General features: G+C 36.0%; 1 protein-coding gene across 3 annotated transcripts in view; it reads left to right on the top strand.

The window, feature by feature from the left end:
- BMPR1B (bone morphogenetic protein receptor type 1B) overlaps nucleotides 1-17,242 on the top strand; it is a 411,794-nt gene that overhangs the window by 211,761 nt on the left and 182,791 nt on the right. For all 3 annotated transcript variants that reach the window (XM_072940342.1, XM_072940325.1, XM_072940335.1), the window contains exon 2: nucleotides 5,454-5,555. The gene's annotated coding sequence lies outside the window, so the exon portion shown is untranslated. The remainder of the gene's footprint in view (nucleotides 1-5,453; nucleotides 5,556-17,242) is intronic.

The following is a 17,242-nucleotide window of genomic DNA, read 5'->3' as shown; positions in this document are numbered from 1 at the left end:
TATTCTTTGTTAAACTTTCTTTTAGTATTGATAGATAAGGACTGTGGCTTTTTTCCTTATATACTTATTGAATAAGTGTTTAGCATATGTCTAGTAGATACACAGTAAGAATGTTGAATGGATTAATGAGTAACCAAACTAAGATCAATAAAACCTGCTTTCTACTCTCAAGTACCTCATCGCCTAGTGAGAAGTTTTACGAGTACAGATAATTTTAAAAAGCCATCAACAATCAATTACAATAATAGTGTGGTGTAAGCTATTAAAAGTCATGTTTTCAAGTAGGAAGTGATTAAATGAGAATGACTCAAGGGACTGTCTCTTGAGGATATATGATAGAATTAAACAAATTTTCATGGCGTTCAACCATGTTTCTTTGAAGTGAGGTCTTATAGTAACACTTAGGGTATTCAGAGTACTTTACAAAACGTTCTTTATTGACTCTTTAAAACTTTACCGAGTCTTTTGTTTTGTCAGTTTTATGAGGACTCAACAAAAGTGAGGCAGGATGTGTTAAGCTTCTAGACATCTTACTTGGTTAGCTAGGAGGCATGAGTATCACAGCTTATTTTTCTTTTCCTTTCTGAAACTACTACAATAATTTGTTATCTAATGAGATTTCAGTGACTTTATGCTTTAGAGTTAACTCTCTAATTACAAGAAATATAGTGGGGTTTGAGCACGTTACTTTTATGATTCCCCAGATTTAAAAATGCCATCATGACATGATTTTCCTCATAATAATGGAATAAAATATGGTTGAAAAAATTAATGACCCCTTCTGATTTTTAAAGTTTTAAATGATGTGGGTCATGGACTTGTGTATTGCTTGGAGTAGGCTACACTGTGAATGTTAACCCTGTGATTGCAAGAGTAGGGTCTGATTAGTTGGTTTTCAGATCATGTCCTTCAGGACTCGGGTTCTAGGGACATCTAAGGAGCCCTGTGTGGAAGGCGAGGAGCAGGGGGGCAGGCTGTGGGTGAAGTTCTGTAGCCCTTCCTGCATCTTCCACGCTTCAGTTATATCACTTGCTTTTATCTGCTATCTATTGGCCTTTCTTTGTGAAAGATATTCTTTAAGTGGGGGGGAGAAGACTTCAAAAATACCTCAAGCCATTGATTGGTTAAATCATTGCAAGTATTCGAGGAAATCACCTTGGTGACAGTTGAGAAAATCCGTGAAAATGGAAAATGTACAACATTTCCTTCACTAACTGCTCTTTCTGTGTGTCATCTGCAGTAGCATCCCGAGAGACAGTGAGGGAGAGCTGTACACTGAGAAGAGCCAGGCGAGCAGTGTGTCCTGTCTCATCTGTTTTCCATCAGAGACTTTCAGTCACCATGTGGTATTTCCATTGTCTGGTCTTTAGAACCTGTGAACTGGGGCCTGACTAGGTTTAGAGGGATCTTGAGGTGGAAATTTTGGGGATGGTGAGAAACAGAATTTTAATGCTTCTTGAGACCAAGGGAAAGGGTTGCTGATCTTGCCAGTTTCATGGTGTTCACATCATAAGGCTAAGTACTTTATGCCAAGAAGCTTAAGGGTCAGGTCAGAGTTTTATAGCTTTTGGCCAAAAGCAGTTCCAAAAGAAAAGTAAATGTTTAACGGGGCTGACCATTGCCCAAACTTATTCTTCCATTCTTTTTGTCCCTTACTTCTCTCCCCTGCCCCAAATAGGGTTATCCTAGGTGCAAAATCCAGGTCACTACCATAGTAACCACACAAATAGAGCACAAAGGAGGGCTGTTTGCTTTGACTTCATAATGATGGAAGGAGAACTACACAAGGAGAGGCTTAGAGGCAACATAGATGATATAAAATGTGTATATGATATAAAATGTGTATATGGTATAAAAATGTGTCTATAAGAGATAGGTTGGAATGGACTTTGTCTATAAAAATTTTGTATCTTAAGAATCTAGGGAGTAACTGCATCTTTTTAAACACTTTAAAAAGTTGGCAGTGTTGATTCAAAGTGCTACTTAAAGACTCACTTTCAAAATGACATTTTTGGGGGAAACTAACTGTCAGTTTGAAGAATGGGATTCTTTTCAGCAGAGCTTGTAAAAATATCCATTGCCATATGTGAGGCAGGTTTAGGGTAGTTTATCATAAATAGATGATTTTGTCAAATAAATAAACACACACGCATTTTTGGCCGCAAAGAAGAAATTCCAAGCCCACAGATAAAGAAATATTGTGAGTTTTTACAGCACATCTCACAACTAAGATATTTCATTGATACACATATTAAGAGGAAACAGTTTAAGAAGGGATTAATCATACCTGATTAGTATTAATCATACCAGAGATAGTATTAGAGATTATCAAGCTTTGTGGACCTGGTTGGAGTTGGGGTCTTAGGAAGTGGTTGAGGAGAACACCACTCAGAAGGGTATGGCAGATCCTTTGTTCCACTGATGACTTACGTAAGGAACATTATCTTGTATAGCCACAACTTCACTTGGCGGAAGCAATTGTGGTAGCTACTGTAGCTATGTTTCTAATTATAAAAGTAATATATGTTCATAATTAGAATTGTATTTAGTTCTACTACCCTAAGATAACCTCTCTGAACACATTGATGTATCTTTTTTCTTTTGTTGTAGGACTGTGCATATTATATACAAAAGAAGAAAGCATAATACTTTTATGTAGTGTGCATGTATATGTTAAAATTGGAATCTAGCTATACATATAGTTTTTGTATAGGTTTTATAAACTGCATTTTTATTTCCATTATTTAACAATTCATTGTGTGCCTGTCATAACCTAGGGATTTTTCTGTCCCATTGAATTTTCCTTGAAATCATGACATTCAATAACTTCTTGATATTTCACTATATCACAACTTATTTAAATATCTTCTTATTGCTGGGCACTTACATTGTTTCAGCTTTTTAATATTAAATTGCTATCTTTTTATCTCTATAATTCTTTTCTATTTCAGTATTTCTGATTATTTCCTGAAGAAGTCCAAGAAATGAAACTGTGTTTTAATAATCCTCAACTTAATGGCACTGTTTGGGGAGAATTATATGAGCCCAAGCTTTTATGGAGCCCAAACAATAAGATATTCAGGAGAAAATGAAAGACATAGTGACTTACCTTCTCAGTAGTCCGGCATACTGGTTGGGTTTTAAATGGCCTAGACCTTAGCATCACTTTAGTGTAGGTGTATCAAGGTTCTTACATAGTGTGGTTGCCCAGTGTGTAACAGATACTTGTTATGACAGATGGTGTCATTGTAAATTGAGTTATTCATTTCTCATTACTGTTCTCAGACAAATCTCAACACCTAATTCTTATGCATAAAGCTGCTTATAAAGCCTAATCTCTTACACACATCCGGGTCCTTGATGCTGTAAAATCAACTTCACTGTACCATGACTCCACTGAATAAAAGAGAAGGAAAAATTAAGAGAAAAGACAGTTCCTGCACAGTGCAAAGGTATTCATTCTGTTGTGGTGTATGATAGCCAACAGATTTTTATTTTACTGTTGAATTTCGAACTATGTCTGGTATATAGTTCTTTTAGCTACACCTTGCAGTAGCTAATGGATATAAGGTGAAAGATAACTGATAATTCTCGCTCTTCCTCCCCTCCTCTCTTTCTCCCCCTCTGTGTGTTTGTGTCTCGTGTCTGCTTCTTCAAATATGCGATTTGGTTCATTTCAGTCATTTGTAGCATCCACAAATATTTAGTCAAGTGCTTAATCTTCCCATGAAATGCTTCTGAGAGTCGTCACATGAAATCATTGGTTTCTCTTCAGTGCTAAGTCATGGCAAATTATCATCTTTTCTTAGGTTGATTTTGTGGAGTGTTAAATGCTATTTAAATTTCACTTAGATATGAAGCCATTTATTTTTCTCCTAATCACTTATAATAGCAAGAACTAATCAACTGGAGTTTTTCTCCCCTTTGTAAATACATCAGTCTACCCCTGACTCACGTGCATGTTTCTGCCTTTAGGTCAGTGGGAACTTTTCCCAGCCATGTTTTCTTTTTCCCCTTCGTTCCTAATTTCTCTCAGGAACAAATGGCAGCACAGTTAAGCATGAGAAACTTGTTGCTGAAGGTGCTAACCTAAACATCAGTGCCAGGATACGGCCGAGACTTAATAGACTAATTAATTTGTCTACTGCACCTCTGACCTGGGAATTGCGTACAATGGGCTGCATGTACATATAGAGCTGAGAGTCAGGAATCCAGAGTAGAGAAAATGCAACTTTTGTGTGCTTTATACATCAACATCAGTTAGTACTGGGTTCTTTCAGAAAATAAAATTTGAAAATGGAACTTTATCTCATCACATGTGTTAGAAGTAAGATACTGCAAGATTCAGTGTGCCTTTTTGTTTATTTTCTTCTTTTACATTTTATAGGAGTACTAAACAACACCCTCCCATTATTTGATCCCAATATGCTACTGACCTCCAGAAGAGACCAATTATAGACTACCTACCACAGTTTCTGTGTTATCTATTCCAGCATAATATGCTCACATGACAACCACAGTCATTCTTAGAAAAAAATAGGAGCTTGAAGCTTGAACGACATTTTAAAAAGTGTTTTTGCTATGAATTCCTGACTGCTATTTATGCTTCTATCAGTCAGAAGATTAATTTTCTCTTGTATTCCTTTTCTCCCTTCTTCATTTTAGAGAGTTTAAGTATACTTTAAGAACAGTTAACATTTGACTGCCACTGAATTCTCATGGCACTGAATAAAAGCTGAAATCAGTATTAGCCTGTCAGTGTAGGGGTTATGCATATCTGGGTCTTGTGAACTCATAGAGGTGCCAAATAAACCCTTTTCTATTAGGAATTTATTTAGAGCAGGGTTTTAATATTTTGATAGTAGGTTTGGCAGCATTTATTAGGCCACCAGATGTCTGTTGAGCACATGGCAGGCATTCTGCTAGACCCGGCTGATGAAGTGGTGAACAAGACTGGTGGTTCCTGGCTCTGCTGAGGCTCACAGTCCAGTAGCAAGAGTCCTACACAAAGTAAACCCTATGAGTAGTAATGGAAGTCGACAAGGCTGTTTGTTATGCACCCAGTGAAACATGAGGGAGATGCTATTGCAGCCAGAGTATTTAGGGGACAGCTTTCCGGGAGGCATTATGAGAGCTGAAAATTAAACAATGAGACGGTAGCCTTTGGGGAGATGCTGTTCTTTTTCAGTTATCGGCAGTCACTTTACCTGAAAGAATAGGCAAGATGTCATATACTTCTCAGTACATGCGTAGTGCATGGATATAGCAAGATGTTTGGTGGATATTAGCGTGAACAAAAGGCATAGGATTTGAGGGGAAAATGCTTTACCTTTCTGAAGTTATGTTGCTTCTAGTAGTGGAGTGAATGATTTAGGTTTTGTGTGCATTTTGTTGTTAAAATGTAATTTGAGCCTCACACTGAATTTTTTTTCTTGCAATTATTTATTTTACAGGTTTCCGAGCGGTCAAGAGAGTGAATGTGTCTGAAGTGGATTTACTGTGCATAAAACATTGAGAACATTCTATGCTACAGTTACCAGCAGCCTATTTATCTGGTTGGTATCTAAAGCAACTCAGATTGACCATGATATACATTGATTTTAAGGGAACAACCATTCAATGATTTTTGCATGTCGGGTTGTATAGAGGCAATTCGTTTCTGTCCAACTGGGTCACATAAAGGTTAGTTAAGGTGTCAAAGCAGTAATTTGAAATCTGGGCTGGGGTGTGAAGGGGAGTTCTAGTGAAGGCAAGATGTCAAGTGGTGTAGAGGCCACAGTGACGGCAGACTTTATTTACTGCCTTCAGTGAATTTTATTTGTACCCATTTTCAAAAGAAAACCTGATGAACAGGTATGTTTGCAGTCCCTTCACTTTGACAGGTTGAGGGTGGGCAGGGGAGATGGAATTCTGTTATCTCTCAACATTTAGCGTTTGAAAGACATTCCAAGATCAGTAGATAGATAAACATGGTTTCCAGTTTAGGCTTTAAAATGGTAATCTTGACCTGTTTCTTCTTGTTTATACACTGAGAACTGCAATTTTAAAGGTAGAAAAAAATACTTAATTTATTCACAAAGTAAGAATGGATTCGACTTTCAGCAAAGATTCATGTTAAGTGTTGATGTTGCACTGAGTCTCTCCTTGGCTCGCCTCTCTTCTCAGTTTGTTTTCACCCGCACCTATACTTTCAATTATCAGGATTCCATTCCCCGCATCCATTATCTCAGATCCTCAGTATTTCTCAGCTATACTCTAAAATAGCGTCCTAACATCTGTCTTCCCTTCCCCTTTCCAAGCTGTCTACCACTGCATCAGCAGAAGGGACATCTGATCCTACCACTCTCTCTCCCATGACCCCTAATGCCTATGGGATTATGTCCTGCAGCGTATAGGGCCCTTCAACTTGGTCAGATTCTGACCTGCCATTCTATCCTTGTTACTTGTCACTACCCTTTCTGTACCTACACTTCTAGCCTGTGAATTTTCTCTGCTTCCTCAGTTCATGTGCTTGCTCATTCTTTCATGGTTCTGTTCCTTTGCACTTGATGTTTCCTCTTTCTTGGATGTCATTCCTACCTCCTCTTGTTTGCGTGGAAAATTTTTACTTACCCTTCATAATCCTATTTAAAAGAGATATTTCTTTCTCTGTGATACTTTACCTGGCAGAGTGAGGTACTGTTTTTCTGTCTTCCCATAATGCCTTGACTGCATCTCTAATTTGATTCTCAATATAAATGTTTTCATGGCTCTCTCACAGTGCTCTGTTAACAAAACCTTTATGGACAGACTGCCTTCTGTTTTCTGCTCTATCCCCAGCCCTCAACACATTAACTACTAGTGACTGAGTTGTCATGCATTGGAGGAATAAACTGATAACCTGCTGTGTTTTAGCACCATGCTGTTTATACTGGAAGAAAAATTAAAAGGATATGATTTAGTTCCTGTTTTCAGTAAGGCTGTGATCTTACTTGGTGGACAAGAGTTAAACACATGAAATAATTAGGGAACACAAAGCATAATATGCAAGTGAATTATTTACATTTTAAAAGTTTAATATATACGCATACACAATACACATGGTGCTTTGGGGGAAGGGCAAAGATCAAGTTTAAATCATGAGATAAGCTTCTTGGACTAGACAAAAGTTCTGAGCAATAGTGAGGGAGGTGAGGTTGAAATGTGGTCTGAGGCATGAGTAGAGTTGTGGTTATTGTATTGATGAGTCCTTATCGTATGTATGTTTTGCTTAGCTTATTTTTTGTTAAATCTTAGATAGCTTATGTAGCTTTACTCTAAAGGCAAATGTTTAATATTTTTATTTTATAAAGGACCAAAAATCAAATAGAAATTAGAACAATGAATGAATGTTGAGGTGGATGCTGGGTTTGGGTTAGAAAGAGGTCCATCCATGTAAATCGGACTCTGGACAGAATATGTCCTAAATGCAGATGCCCAAGTAGAAAATGGAATGACTGACAATTGGAACAATCTTAGGATGACAGTAAGGTGAGACTGCTCTTTGTCTGGGTTCTAAACAGTAGTTGGAGATAGTATTTACTGGGCTCACAGATGTTATAGCTAGAACGCTGTTCACCCTCACGGAGAAAATGAAACTCGGAGATAAAGAACAAAAACAAGCCAAATTCATTCGTTTACAGGTGAACAGTGAGACATGGTTTAAATTGAGTTGGGCATGACTGACTGATGGAAGAGAAACCATTTTTCTGGGGAGTCAAAAATGAGAAAACCAGTGGGAATGTGCAGAAGTTTCACAAATTGAGCAGGTAACTGAGTAAGGCTACAAAGGCTGAACTCTTTAGTGACAATATGTATGGATACATTTCTCACTTGCATATTAATTCCTTGAGTACATTGAAGAGAATGCTGCCTCCGTCTAGGACAGGTGAAGCAGAAAGAATTTAGGGAGCTCAAAGCCATGTTGTTCCGCTTGGGTCCTGGGGTCCCTACATGGTCATCACTTCTGCACTTTTCACAGTCTTTTGATGTGCATTTTATAGATGAGGTCCAGATTTTTCAGCTGTGGTAGTCTAGTGGGAGAAACAGGAAGAAGTACTTGTACTCCATCTTGGTCCAGAATCACTTAGAGTTTTAGAAGTTCTTATTGGGTCCTTGGAATTTAGTATTGGAATATGTTGAATTGACAGCTTTTCAAATGTCGGGAGGTAGTAGCTTCAAGATTCTGTGGATTCTTAGGCACCAGAAGACAAACAAACAAATAATAGCCACACTTACCATGTAGTAAACCTCTTAAAAGTACATGATAATTTTCACAATACCCTATTTCTACCTCAACTCTATATGGAAGGGAAACTGGGGCAAAGAGGTTTTAGGGCTTCTCCCCAGACTCCGGACAATCTGATTGCATAATCTAAACTTTTAATCACCGTGTCCCCTTTACCATTTGACAATTTTTTTTTAGGACTCTGACATCCTAAATTGGGAATCACCAGCTTTCCGCAAAGGATTAAGGAACTTGCTGATGGAATCAGATACTTAAAGTGATAGACTGAACATTGTGTATGTGAGCCAAAAAGAATTACAACTACCAGTTTAAGTTTTTCCCATAGTTTTTCTCCTGTGCTCTAGAATAATTTTACGGATTTTATAATTAGGGAGTAACCAACACTGTGAGTTAAAACCAGGGTAATAACTAAACTCTTCAACCTGAAAGTAATAGTTCTTGACAGTATGGTGGTCTGTGATGTTATTTGGTTGTTATGAAAACTTAAAAACTACAATTTGAAAGTGACCTCTGGGTGCCCGCTGTTCTTGCACATTTGGAAATTTTCCTAGACCAGTGTAGTGTGAGTTTCTCAACTTTGTCAAGTTTGTAAAATTCATAAACTTTGTTAAAGTCGTGTCCAAAGCAAACTAATAACTAACATTTGATACCAAGCCATAGCTTTATCTTCTCTTAATTTCTTGATTCTTCAGTCAGGTAGAGGTGGCATATTACTAACGCAATTTGATAATACATACACAGCAACAAATCCCATTTGTTCTTTTCCAGTTCTTAGGGTTAGTGGTTATATTTTCTGATTTTTATAATTTGATGTAACTCTTTCCAGATACTACCTAGGAAAATGTCTTGTTTTTGATTTGACACATTTTAAAGCCAAAACCTTTTTAGGATACTTTTGCCGTGTTTGAAGGAATCCAATAGTCATGAAAGTACCTGGCGAATTTCAACAGCATTCTGGCTAGTCAGTGTGGTCAGTGCTTTAACTTGAATTATTTGTTTTGAATCAGATACTATTACAAATTAATCTAATACAGCCCCCCCTTTTTTTTTGTCTAGGAACTAAGCCAACAATACTAATGCATTTGGGGGTTATTATGATGATGTAAAAATCAAAACATGTATGAAATAACAAAGCAAGAATTGTTCAAGATACATACTCTGAGTCTGGTTAATTTTTCCATCTGACTTCTTATAAATTCAGGCTTCTGCAATATTGTGTATGATAATTTCAACATGTCGTAGTTCCTGGTGATAAAAATTTCTGTAATATTGCCAGAGCTTTAAGCTCTTAAAGTTTTTTTTTCTTTCTCACAGTTGTTGAATATGTGAAGAAATAGTGTTTACTGAGTTGTACAATACATACAGGCTGACTTCATATGAGGCTACTGGATTGCTAGTCAACTTAGATCATTACTCATTTCAGCATTTCTTTATCATATCATTAGCTGTGCACTAAAGCCACTGGTGTTCCTCTTTGACGCTGAACTGAATGTGTTACCAAGCTCTGTTACTTCATCCTCTGTTAGCCTCCAGATTTCACTCCTAAAGTTGATTCTCACTTTCACAATCCTCTCCAAGGCTTTCATCCTCGAAGGACTGGATTTTGGCAGAGACTTTTAACTGATTGCTCTGCTTCTGTTTTTCCCAGCCCCTGCAGAAAAGTTGATCTGAGTTTTGAGGTACGTGGTAGTAGGTACAATATAAGGATGCAGTAAATGCTTATTGATTGATTAGAAATGAGTTCTCAGAGGTAGAAAGTCAGATACTTCATTTGAATGTTGAAACTCTAATGGTGAAACTATATTTAATTTAATTTAATTTTTTTGGTTTGGTGAATAATCGTTTGAAATTCAATTAGATTCTGTCTTTATGTACCTTCTACATTTTAGTTGTGAAATGTGCACCCTGGCTCTCCTATAGGCGATAAAAGAAAACAAAAGTGCTGATTACTAACTTTGAGTAAACATTCAGTAGTTCAAAATAGTAATGTTAAAAGAAATATTTTCTTTAATATTTTCCATTTTTGTCTGTAAAATATATTTAGACATTTAAAAAAGTTAAAAATTATGGTGAAAGTTAGGTGGTGTGGGAAACATACACTAATAGAAGAAAGAAAAATCAGCATTTTGTAGGATTTTTTCACGTATCTGTGAGATTGTTGACTTGGTAACAGTTCATTTAGGGGGAGCTTATTTTCAGTGGGTTGCTCTGTTTCCAAGAAGAAAAAAATGCTATTCTAATTCTAGTTTTTACGTTTTCATCTAAGTCTTTTAGTAAATTTAATCTGTCTGAAAAGTGTGCAGTGAAAGTTGTGTGAACAGTCCCTTGCTTCTATTGTTGTGTGTTTCAAACATCACTCATCTGTTTCCAACAGGTGTTCTGCCAGCTGTGCCCAAAACGTTTCAGATGATTTAGAATCTGTTTCCACACTTACCTTGTATAGAGGCTATTTACTGTAAGAGGAGTTCTCTGATTACAGAGTTCTCTGGCACAGGTGAAGGACTAAAAGACAGAAAAGTGAGTCTAGTTTGAGGTCTACCTGCCTGTTGTTGCTTCAGCAGAAGGAAGAGGTGGGAGGACTAGGGTTGTGTTTTGTGTAGCACTGGTGCTGATAAATGGATTTTCCTCTTAGTCTTGTATGCTTTGGCATGTATATTTATGTTGTGGCAAGAAGGAATTTAAATGGAGTCAGAATAATTTTATTTTCACAATTGCTTGAAGATACAATGAAAAGTTTGAATTCTTAGAGGTTTTAGAGCTATGTGGTCTATTAAGATGGAGGAAAAGATCTATATTATACTGCTTTGATGAAGAAGTAAAAAATACATAAGGTCTTTTCTGTCTGTAAAAATTATCTGATTAGTGATCATAAATGACTGGGAAATTAAGAAATTTTGTGAATATATCACACTATGGTCAAGATATTAAGCAAACTTTAGAACTTCTGAATATTTATGCTTCGTGCTACTGAGGTTAAACTGTTCTTTCTTATTAAAGAAGTAAATAAACACATCTCAATGGCAGTAAATTAAATAAAGCCGTTTTCATGCTGATAATAGAGTTTGCCCTCAGCTATAAATAATCGTTTTCAAAAACTGCAGTTTATATGTAACAGATACCATGTTTGAATGTCACCTTATAGCTGATATCAGATTTAACTGTTGCTGTCACTTTATTGCATACCATTACTGGACTGAATTCTAGTCTCAGAGCGCCACTCCAAATATAAGCAGGTGTTAAGAATTTTGCCTGAGAGTTGCAGGCATAGAAGAGAGTATGTCCATGCAGATAAAATGGTCTTATCTGTAATGAAGAGAGTATGTTTGCATTTTATGGACAAAATAAAACTGATTTGGAGCTAGGGAAATATCTAATACTTCCTCCATGTATTGTGTTATGTTGAGGAACTGCTGTGATCTGAGGCACTGTGATATTCTCAGTCAGCATACCTTCCACTCCCGAATTTTGGCTTTTCCCTATTGCAAGAAAATTAAAACAGCCAGACTCTCCATTCCAAAGAATATCCCAGTTTATATAGTAGTCCAGTGTGGTGGTGAAAAGAGCTGGCCTTGGAGCCAGTCAGCTTGGATGTGAATTCTCGCTCTTCCATTTATGGCTTGTCTTCATCTCTAAATGAGGATAATACAGTACCTACCACATAGGTTTGTTTGACAGTGAATGAATTAATACGTGTTCAGCGCGTAGGACAGTGCCCTGCACCAACCAAGTGTGGCCTAGTTGTCTGCATTCAGATGCTTGATCCTCCCGTGCCTGATGACTGTAGGTTGAGAAATGCTGTTGTGGGAAAGTAGAACTTGGTATACCGTCGTTTGTCATGGTTTGCATTTTTAAAGTTAAGGAAATTGAAATTGAATGCTGTTAAATGACTTGTTCAAGATTAAACAAATACTTAGTGGCAGATTTGGAGCTAGAGTTTAGCCCTTTTTCAGTGTCCGGCATCTGCCCTGTTTTTATCTCAAGAGCATTCAAATAATTCTAATAATTATCTTACACATTTGATGTTCACAGTTTCTCTTTTCTTTAATTTGGAATTTCACTGAATAGTTTAAATGCTGCAAATATGTAGAGTATAAACTAATATTTATATATTTCTAAAATCACTTTAAAAATTCTCACTTGGAAAGTGGTTTTCATGTATTGTTACACAAGAATACTAAAATAAGGAAACAAGACTCCTCTTCTGCATCTCCGCCCCCATCTGCCAGGGTCTGAAACTACTCAACATTCTGTGCCATAGCAAGTGATCGTAGTTTTTAAAATAAAAAGTAATCTGTTTAATAATACATTATTGATTTGCAGTTCTCTGGAGACCAGGATTCAATTCATCGCACTTCCTATGTAGAAATGTGTCATAGCCAAAGAGACATTGTTTTATTTGTTTGGACGAGCTTGTATAGTTTTCTTCAACAGCCTAATGATTTATATTGTAATTTTTGCAAAGCTTTGTGATTCACAAGAGGGTATCAGACAGTTAAATGGTGATGTTTGTACTTTTTGGGTAGTTCCATGGTAAGTGAAGCTTCCTGAAGGCAGAACTATAAATAGGCCCTAATTACCTGCCCTCAGTGATTTTTTTTTTTTTTTGTAGTGAACTTTTTGCCTAATTGTAGAGCTCCATAATGTTTAGGGTGCAACCTGTATACCTGCATTGACTGGGGAGATTGAATGGCTTGGCTGTCTGGGACATATAATAGATTACAGCCTTTTTCCGTGACATCATTATTATAATAGACTTCTTTGAGAATATGAACAGCAGCTGTGCACATTTGTGAGTTTTACATTATGAACCATAACAACCTTTTCAGCTCTATACAAGTGATAGGGCAGCTTGATGCTTAACAAATGAGGCCAAACTCTGAGCTGTGAAACTGTTAACAGATCTAGTAATGACACGGGCCCCATGTGTGGAACATTTCATGACAACTGGGGAAAACGGGCGACCGTCATTTAGCACGTTGGCTAAAGGTTTTCTTTACCTCTTATTCAGTGTGACTGCACAGAATCAATTAGAATTGAAGTTTGTGTCCATAGATGTAGCATATCTTCAGTTGAATTTTATTTTGAAACTTCCAAATTTTCCAGCTTGTGAGTGTTCCATTTTCCAGCCTTTAAATAGAAAAAAACAAGAATTCCTGGTCCTTGAAGATCAAAAAAGATAAAATACTTTCTTTTACTATAAAGGTAGGAATCTAAGTTAATATGATGTGGGAAAAATATCTTGATTAAACAAATACATATTATTTATGAGTAGGAAAATAAATATATTTCTAATCTGTATAATACTGAAGCAAAAAAAAAATCATTTTAGTAGAGAAGCTTATAACTGTTATAGGCCTCCCTAAAAAGTTCTTTGTATATTGTGCCTTATCAGACTTTTTCTTTTTGAATAATTTATTACTGTGATTTGCAGTGACAAACAGTATGCTGTCAATGTGTCTTTTTTGTAGTAAAAAAAAATTAACAAGGTAATAACTTGGAAATTATCTTTTTCTGGGATCTGTAAAATTCTGTGTTGTATTTTAATCAAGAGAGATAAAAATTCCTGAGATGGGAACATTTTTAGAAGATTATCTTTTATAATTTCCTGTTTAGTTTAAATCTAGACTCTTAGAATAACAATGACCTCCGATTTACATTCACACCAACAGTGTAGGATGGTTCCTTTTTCTCTACACCCTCTCCAGCATTTATTATTTGTTGACTTTTAATTAATTAATTAATTTTTATTTATTTCTATTGAAGTACAGTCAGTTGCAATGTGTCAGTTCCTGATGTACAGCACAATGTCCCAGTCATGCATATACATTTATTTGTAGACTTTTTTAATTATGGCCATTCTGACTGGTATGAGGTGTTACCTCATTGTAGTTTTTGATTTGCATTTCCCTAATGATTGTAATATTGAACATCTTTTCATGTATGTGTGTGTATATATATATATATATATACATGGATGAATAAAATTGGTGCAGCCACTATGGAGAACAGTAGGGAGGTTCCTTAAAAAATTGAAAATAGACTTACATATGATCCAGCAGTCCCACTCCTGGGCATGTATCTGGAGAAAACTCTAATTCAAAAATATACATGCACCCCGGTATTTATAGCAGCACTATTTACAACAGCCAAGACATAGTAACAATGTCCATCAACAGATGACTGTAGTTGTCTTATATCCACCTAGCATGAAATACTACTCAGCCATGAAAAACAAATAATGCCATTTGCTGGAACATGAGTGGACCTGGAGATCATCTTATTTAGTGAAGCAAGTTACACAAAGACAAATATCATATGATATCAGTTATATGTGGAATCTAAAAACAATCACATTAATGAACTTATTTATAAACCAGAAATAGACTCACAGACATAGAAAACAAATTATGGGTAAATCTATTTTCAGTTGTTTAAGGAACCTTTATATTGTTTTGCATAATGGCTGCACCAAACTACATTTCCACCAACAGTGGGAATTTTAAAAATAGTATAGTCAATCATGAATAGTACACAGTAATAAAAGAACAAACTATTAATATATGCAGTGATTAGATGGATTCCAGATGATTATGTTGATAAAGAAAAATCCAATCTCAAAACTTACATGCTTTTATGATTAAATTTATGTAGCATTTTTGAAATGACAAAATAATAAATGTTGAGAATAGGAAAAATAAAAATAAAAAACCAACAAACTATGATTACCAAAGGAGGAAGGGAGAGATAAATTTGGAGTTTGGGATTAATATACACACACTACCATATATAAAATAGATAAACAACAAAGATCTAGTATATAGCACAGAGAACTATACTCAATATCTTATAATAAGCTATAATAGAAAAAAATCTGAAAAAGAATATATATATACACATATAATTGAATCACTTACTGTACACCAGAAACTAACACAACATCATAAATCAATTATACTTCAATTTTAAAAAATTAAAAAATAGAATTTTTAAAAGAATAACAATTTCATAAATAGCCATGTACAGTTTTTGCTAAAAAAAAAGTGAATACTGTCATGGAATATTGGTGAGTATATTTGAGTTATCTTTTAGGAATCTTTCGGCAACAAATGCTAATTTTTTAGCTTGTTCTCATCACTACTTTTTTTGAATGAGGATTAGTTGTTTCTTGTTTTGCATTGAAAATGAGAGGAAAATTGTGGCTTTTAAAAGTGTCAAATCTTTGTCAGGGAATAGTAATTCTAAACTTTCATCAGTTCTGCCATTATGTTCATATATCACTTAGTTTGATGTGTGGGTTCATTTTTATGAGTGAGGCATTTAATACATTGAGGAAACAATTGCTCTGGGGAAAGCTATTATATGGCTTCTTATTAGAAGGTACTGGAGCAAATTTGAAATAAGCTACGTATAATTGATTTTTCAGTGGCAAGAATTGAAACTATAGTACATATATTTAAGAATCACCTAAAACTATGATAATTCTGTGAATTAGGAGTGAATTATGAATTTATAGTTTTTTAGCTTCAATCACTAAATTTTCCAGACAAGCTAGTAAGCCAGCATTAATTAAATATTCTGTCTCCTTTCAAATGCTTTATTTTGAGATTAAAACTCATAGTTTATATCATGATATTCAGAAGTGCAGTTTCAGGAGAAGAACCTGACTTTAGTAACAATGATATGAAGTCATAATCTGTCTTATGATTAAATTTAGATTGATTGCTGTCACTCAAAGATGGGAGATTTAATGGCATGTATATTGAATAAATCTGGGAAAAATTTTAAACACAGCATTTTCTAAATGTCTTTAACAAGTGTTTTTAGTTAAGAAAATTCCAGCTGTAACTGCTAGATGGGCTTAACACTACTTACATGCTTATCCGGTAGTGACGGTAGGTTTAACCATCTAGATAAAGTAAAACTAGTGTAAGATTGCTGAGTACTGGTATGAAATAAACTCATTTTAAAAAATAGTCACAGTTCTTCCCAGATACCTGCTGCTTTGAGCTAACTAGTGGCTGTTACTCACGGGTGTTAATCCTTGTTCTATTAGATTGTAAGTTCCTTGAGGGCTGGATTCTTCCTTTACTTGTACCTCCCTGTGATTAGGGGTAGAGTAGGTATTTAATACAAACGTGTTAGCTGAAGTAATGCTCTAGTTCCCAAGCAGGATTTTGAAGTCGGGTCACATACCTTTGTATGATAGGACCTGCTGGACAAGTAGCCAAGGGTGGTGTAGTTGATTTACTTTTCTGGCCTTTCTTGGCTCTTTCATTCTATTCCTGGAAAAGAGGCTTCCTCCCAGCCACATCCCCTCTGGCAATTCATGGCTCTAGTCCTGAACCACACTTTCCCTATCAGGCTTCACTTTCTCCTAGTTCTCACAAACTTCAGATCCTACTCCTGCACCTCTTACTGCAATTTATTTATTTAGGTTTTAAATCCTTTACATATACAAATTTATTCTCACAATCCTCTGCAAACACACATTTTACACAGAGGAACAAGTAGCACGTCCAGTGACGCACAAGCCACAGGTAGAGACCAGATGTTCACCCAGGACTTTCTGATGTAAAACCTCTGCCCTTCGTCTCTCCCTGTTCGTAGCTCATTTCGTCTGCCAAACCAGGTCCTTACACTTCTCTATCCGTAGCTGGGTTCAAACTTAAGAGTTTAGACCCTTCGAAAGTGGCTTTGTCTATACCAGGAGGTAATTTCCACAGAAATACGGCCAGAATCACTCTGAGAGGTCCTAGAGAAACAAGCATGTTGGGAAACATGAAGGAAACCTGAAATGAGGACTGGAAGCAAGAGCAGGAGAACATTCTCAATTCCTCAGTCTCTGGCAGAAGTTCTCAGGTTTCCAAGGCAAATAGTTGTATTTAAGCACAAAACCAATACTTCTGCCTGAAGCTAAATGAACAAGTAGCTCTTTTGAAGTATTCAGTCCCTCTCATTTAGATAGAATTTAAAAAC

The sequence above is a fragment of the Vicugna pacos genome, chromosome 2 (assembly GCF_048564905.1).
Source record: "Vicugna pacos chromosome 2, VicPac4, whole genome shotgun sequence".
NCBI classification, from domain to species: Eukaryota; Metazoa; Chordata; class Mammalia; order Artiodactyla; family Camelidae; genus Vicugna; species Vicugna pacos.
The sequence above is the reverse complement of the archived record's forward strand: the minus strand, read 5'-3'. Positions and strand labels throughout refer to the sequence as shown.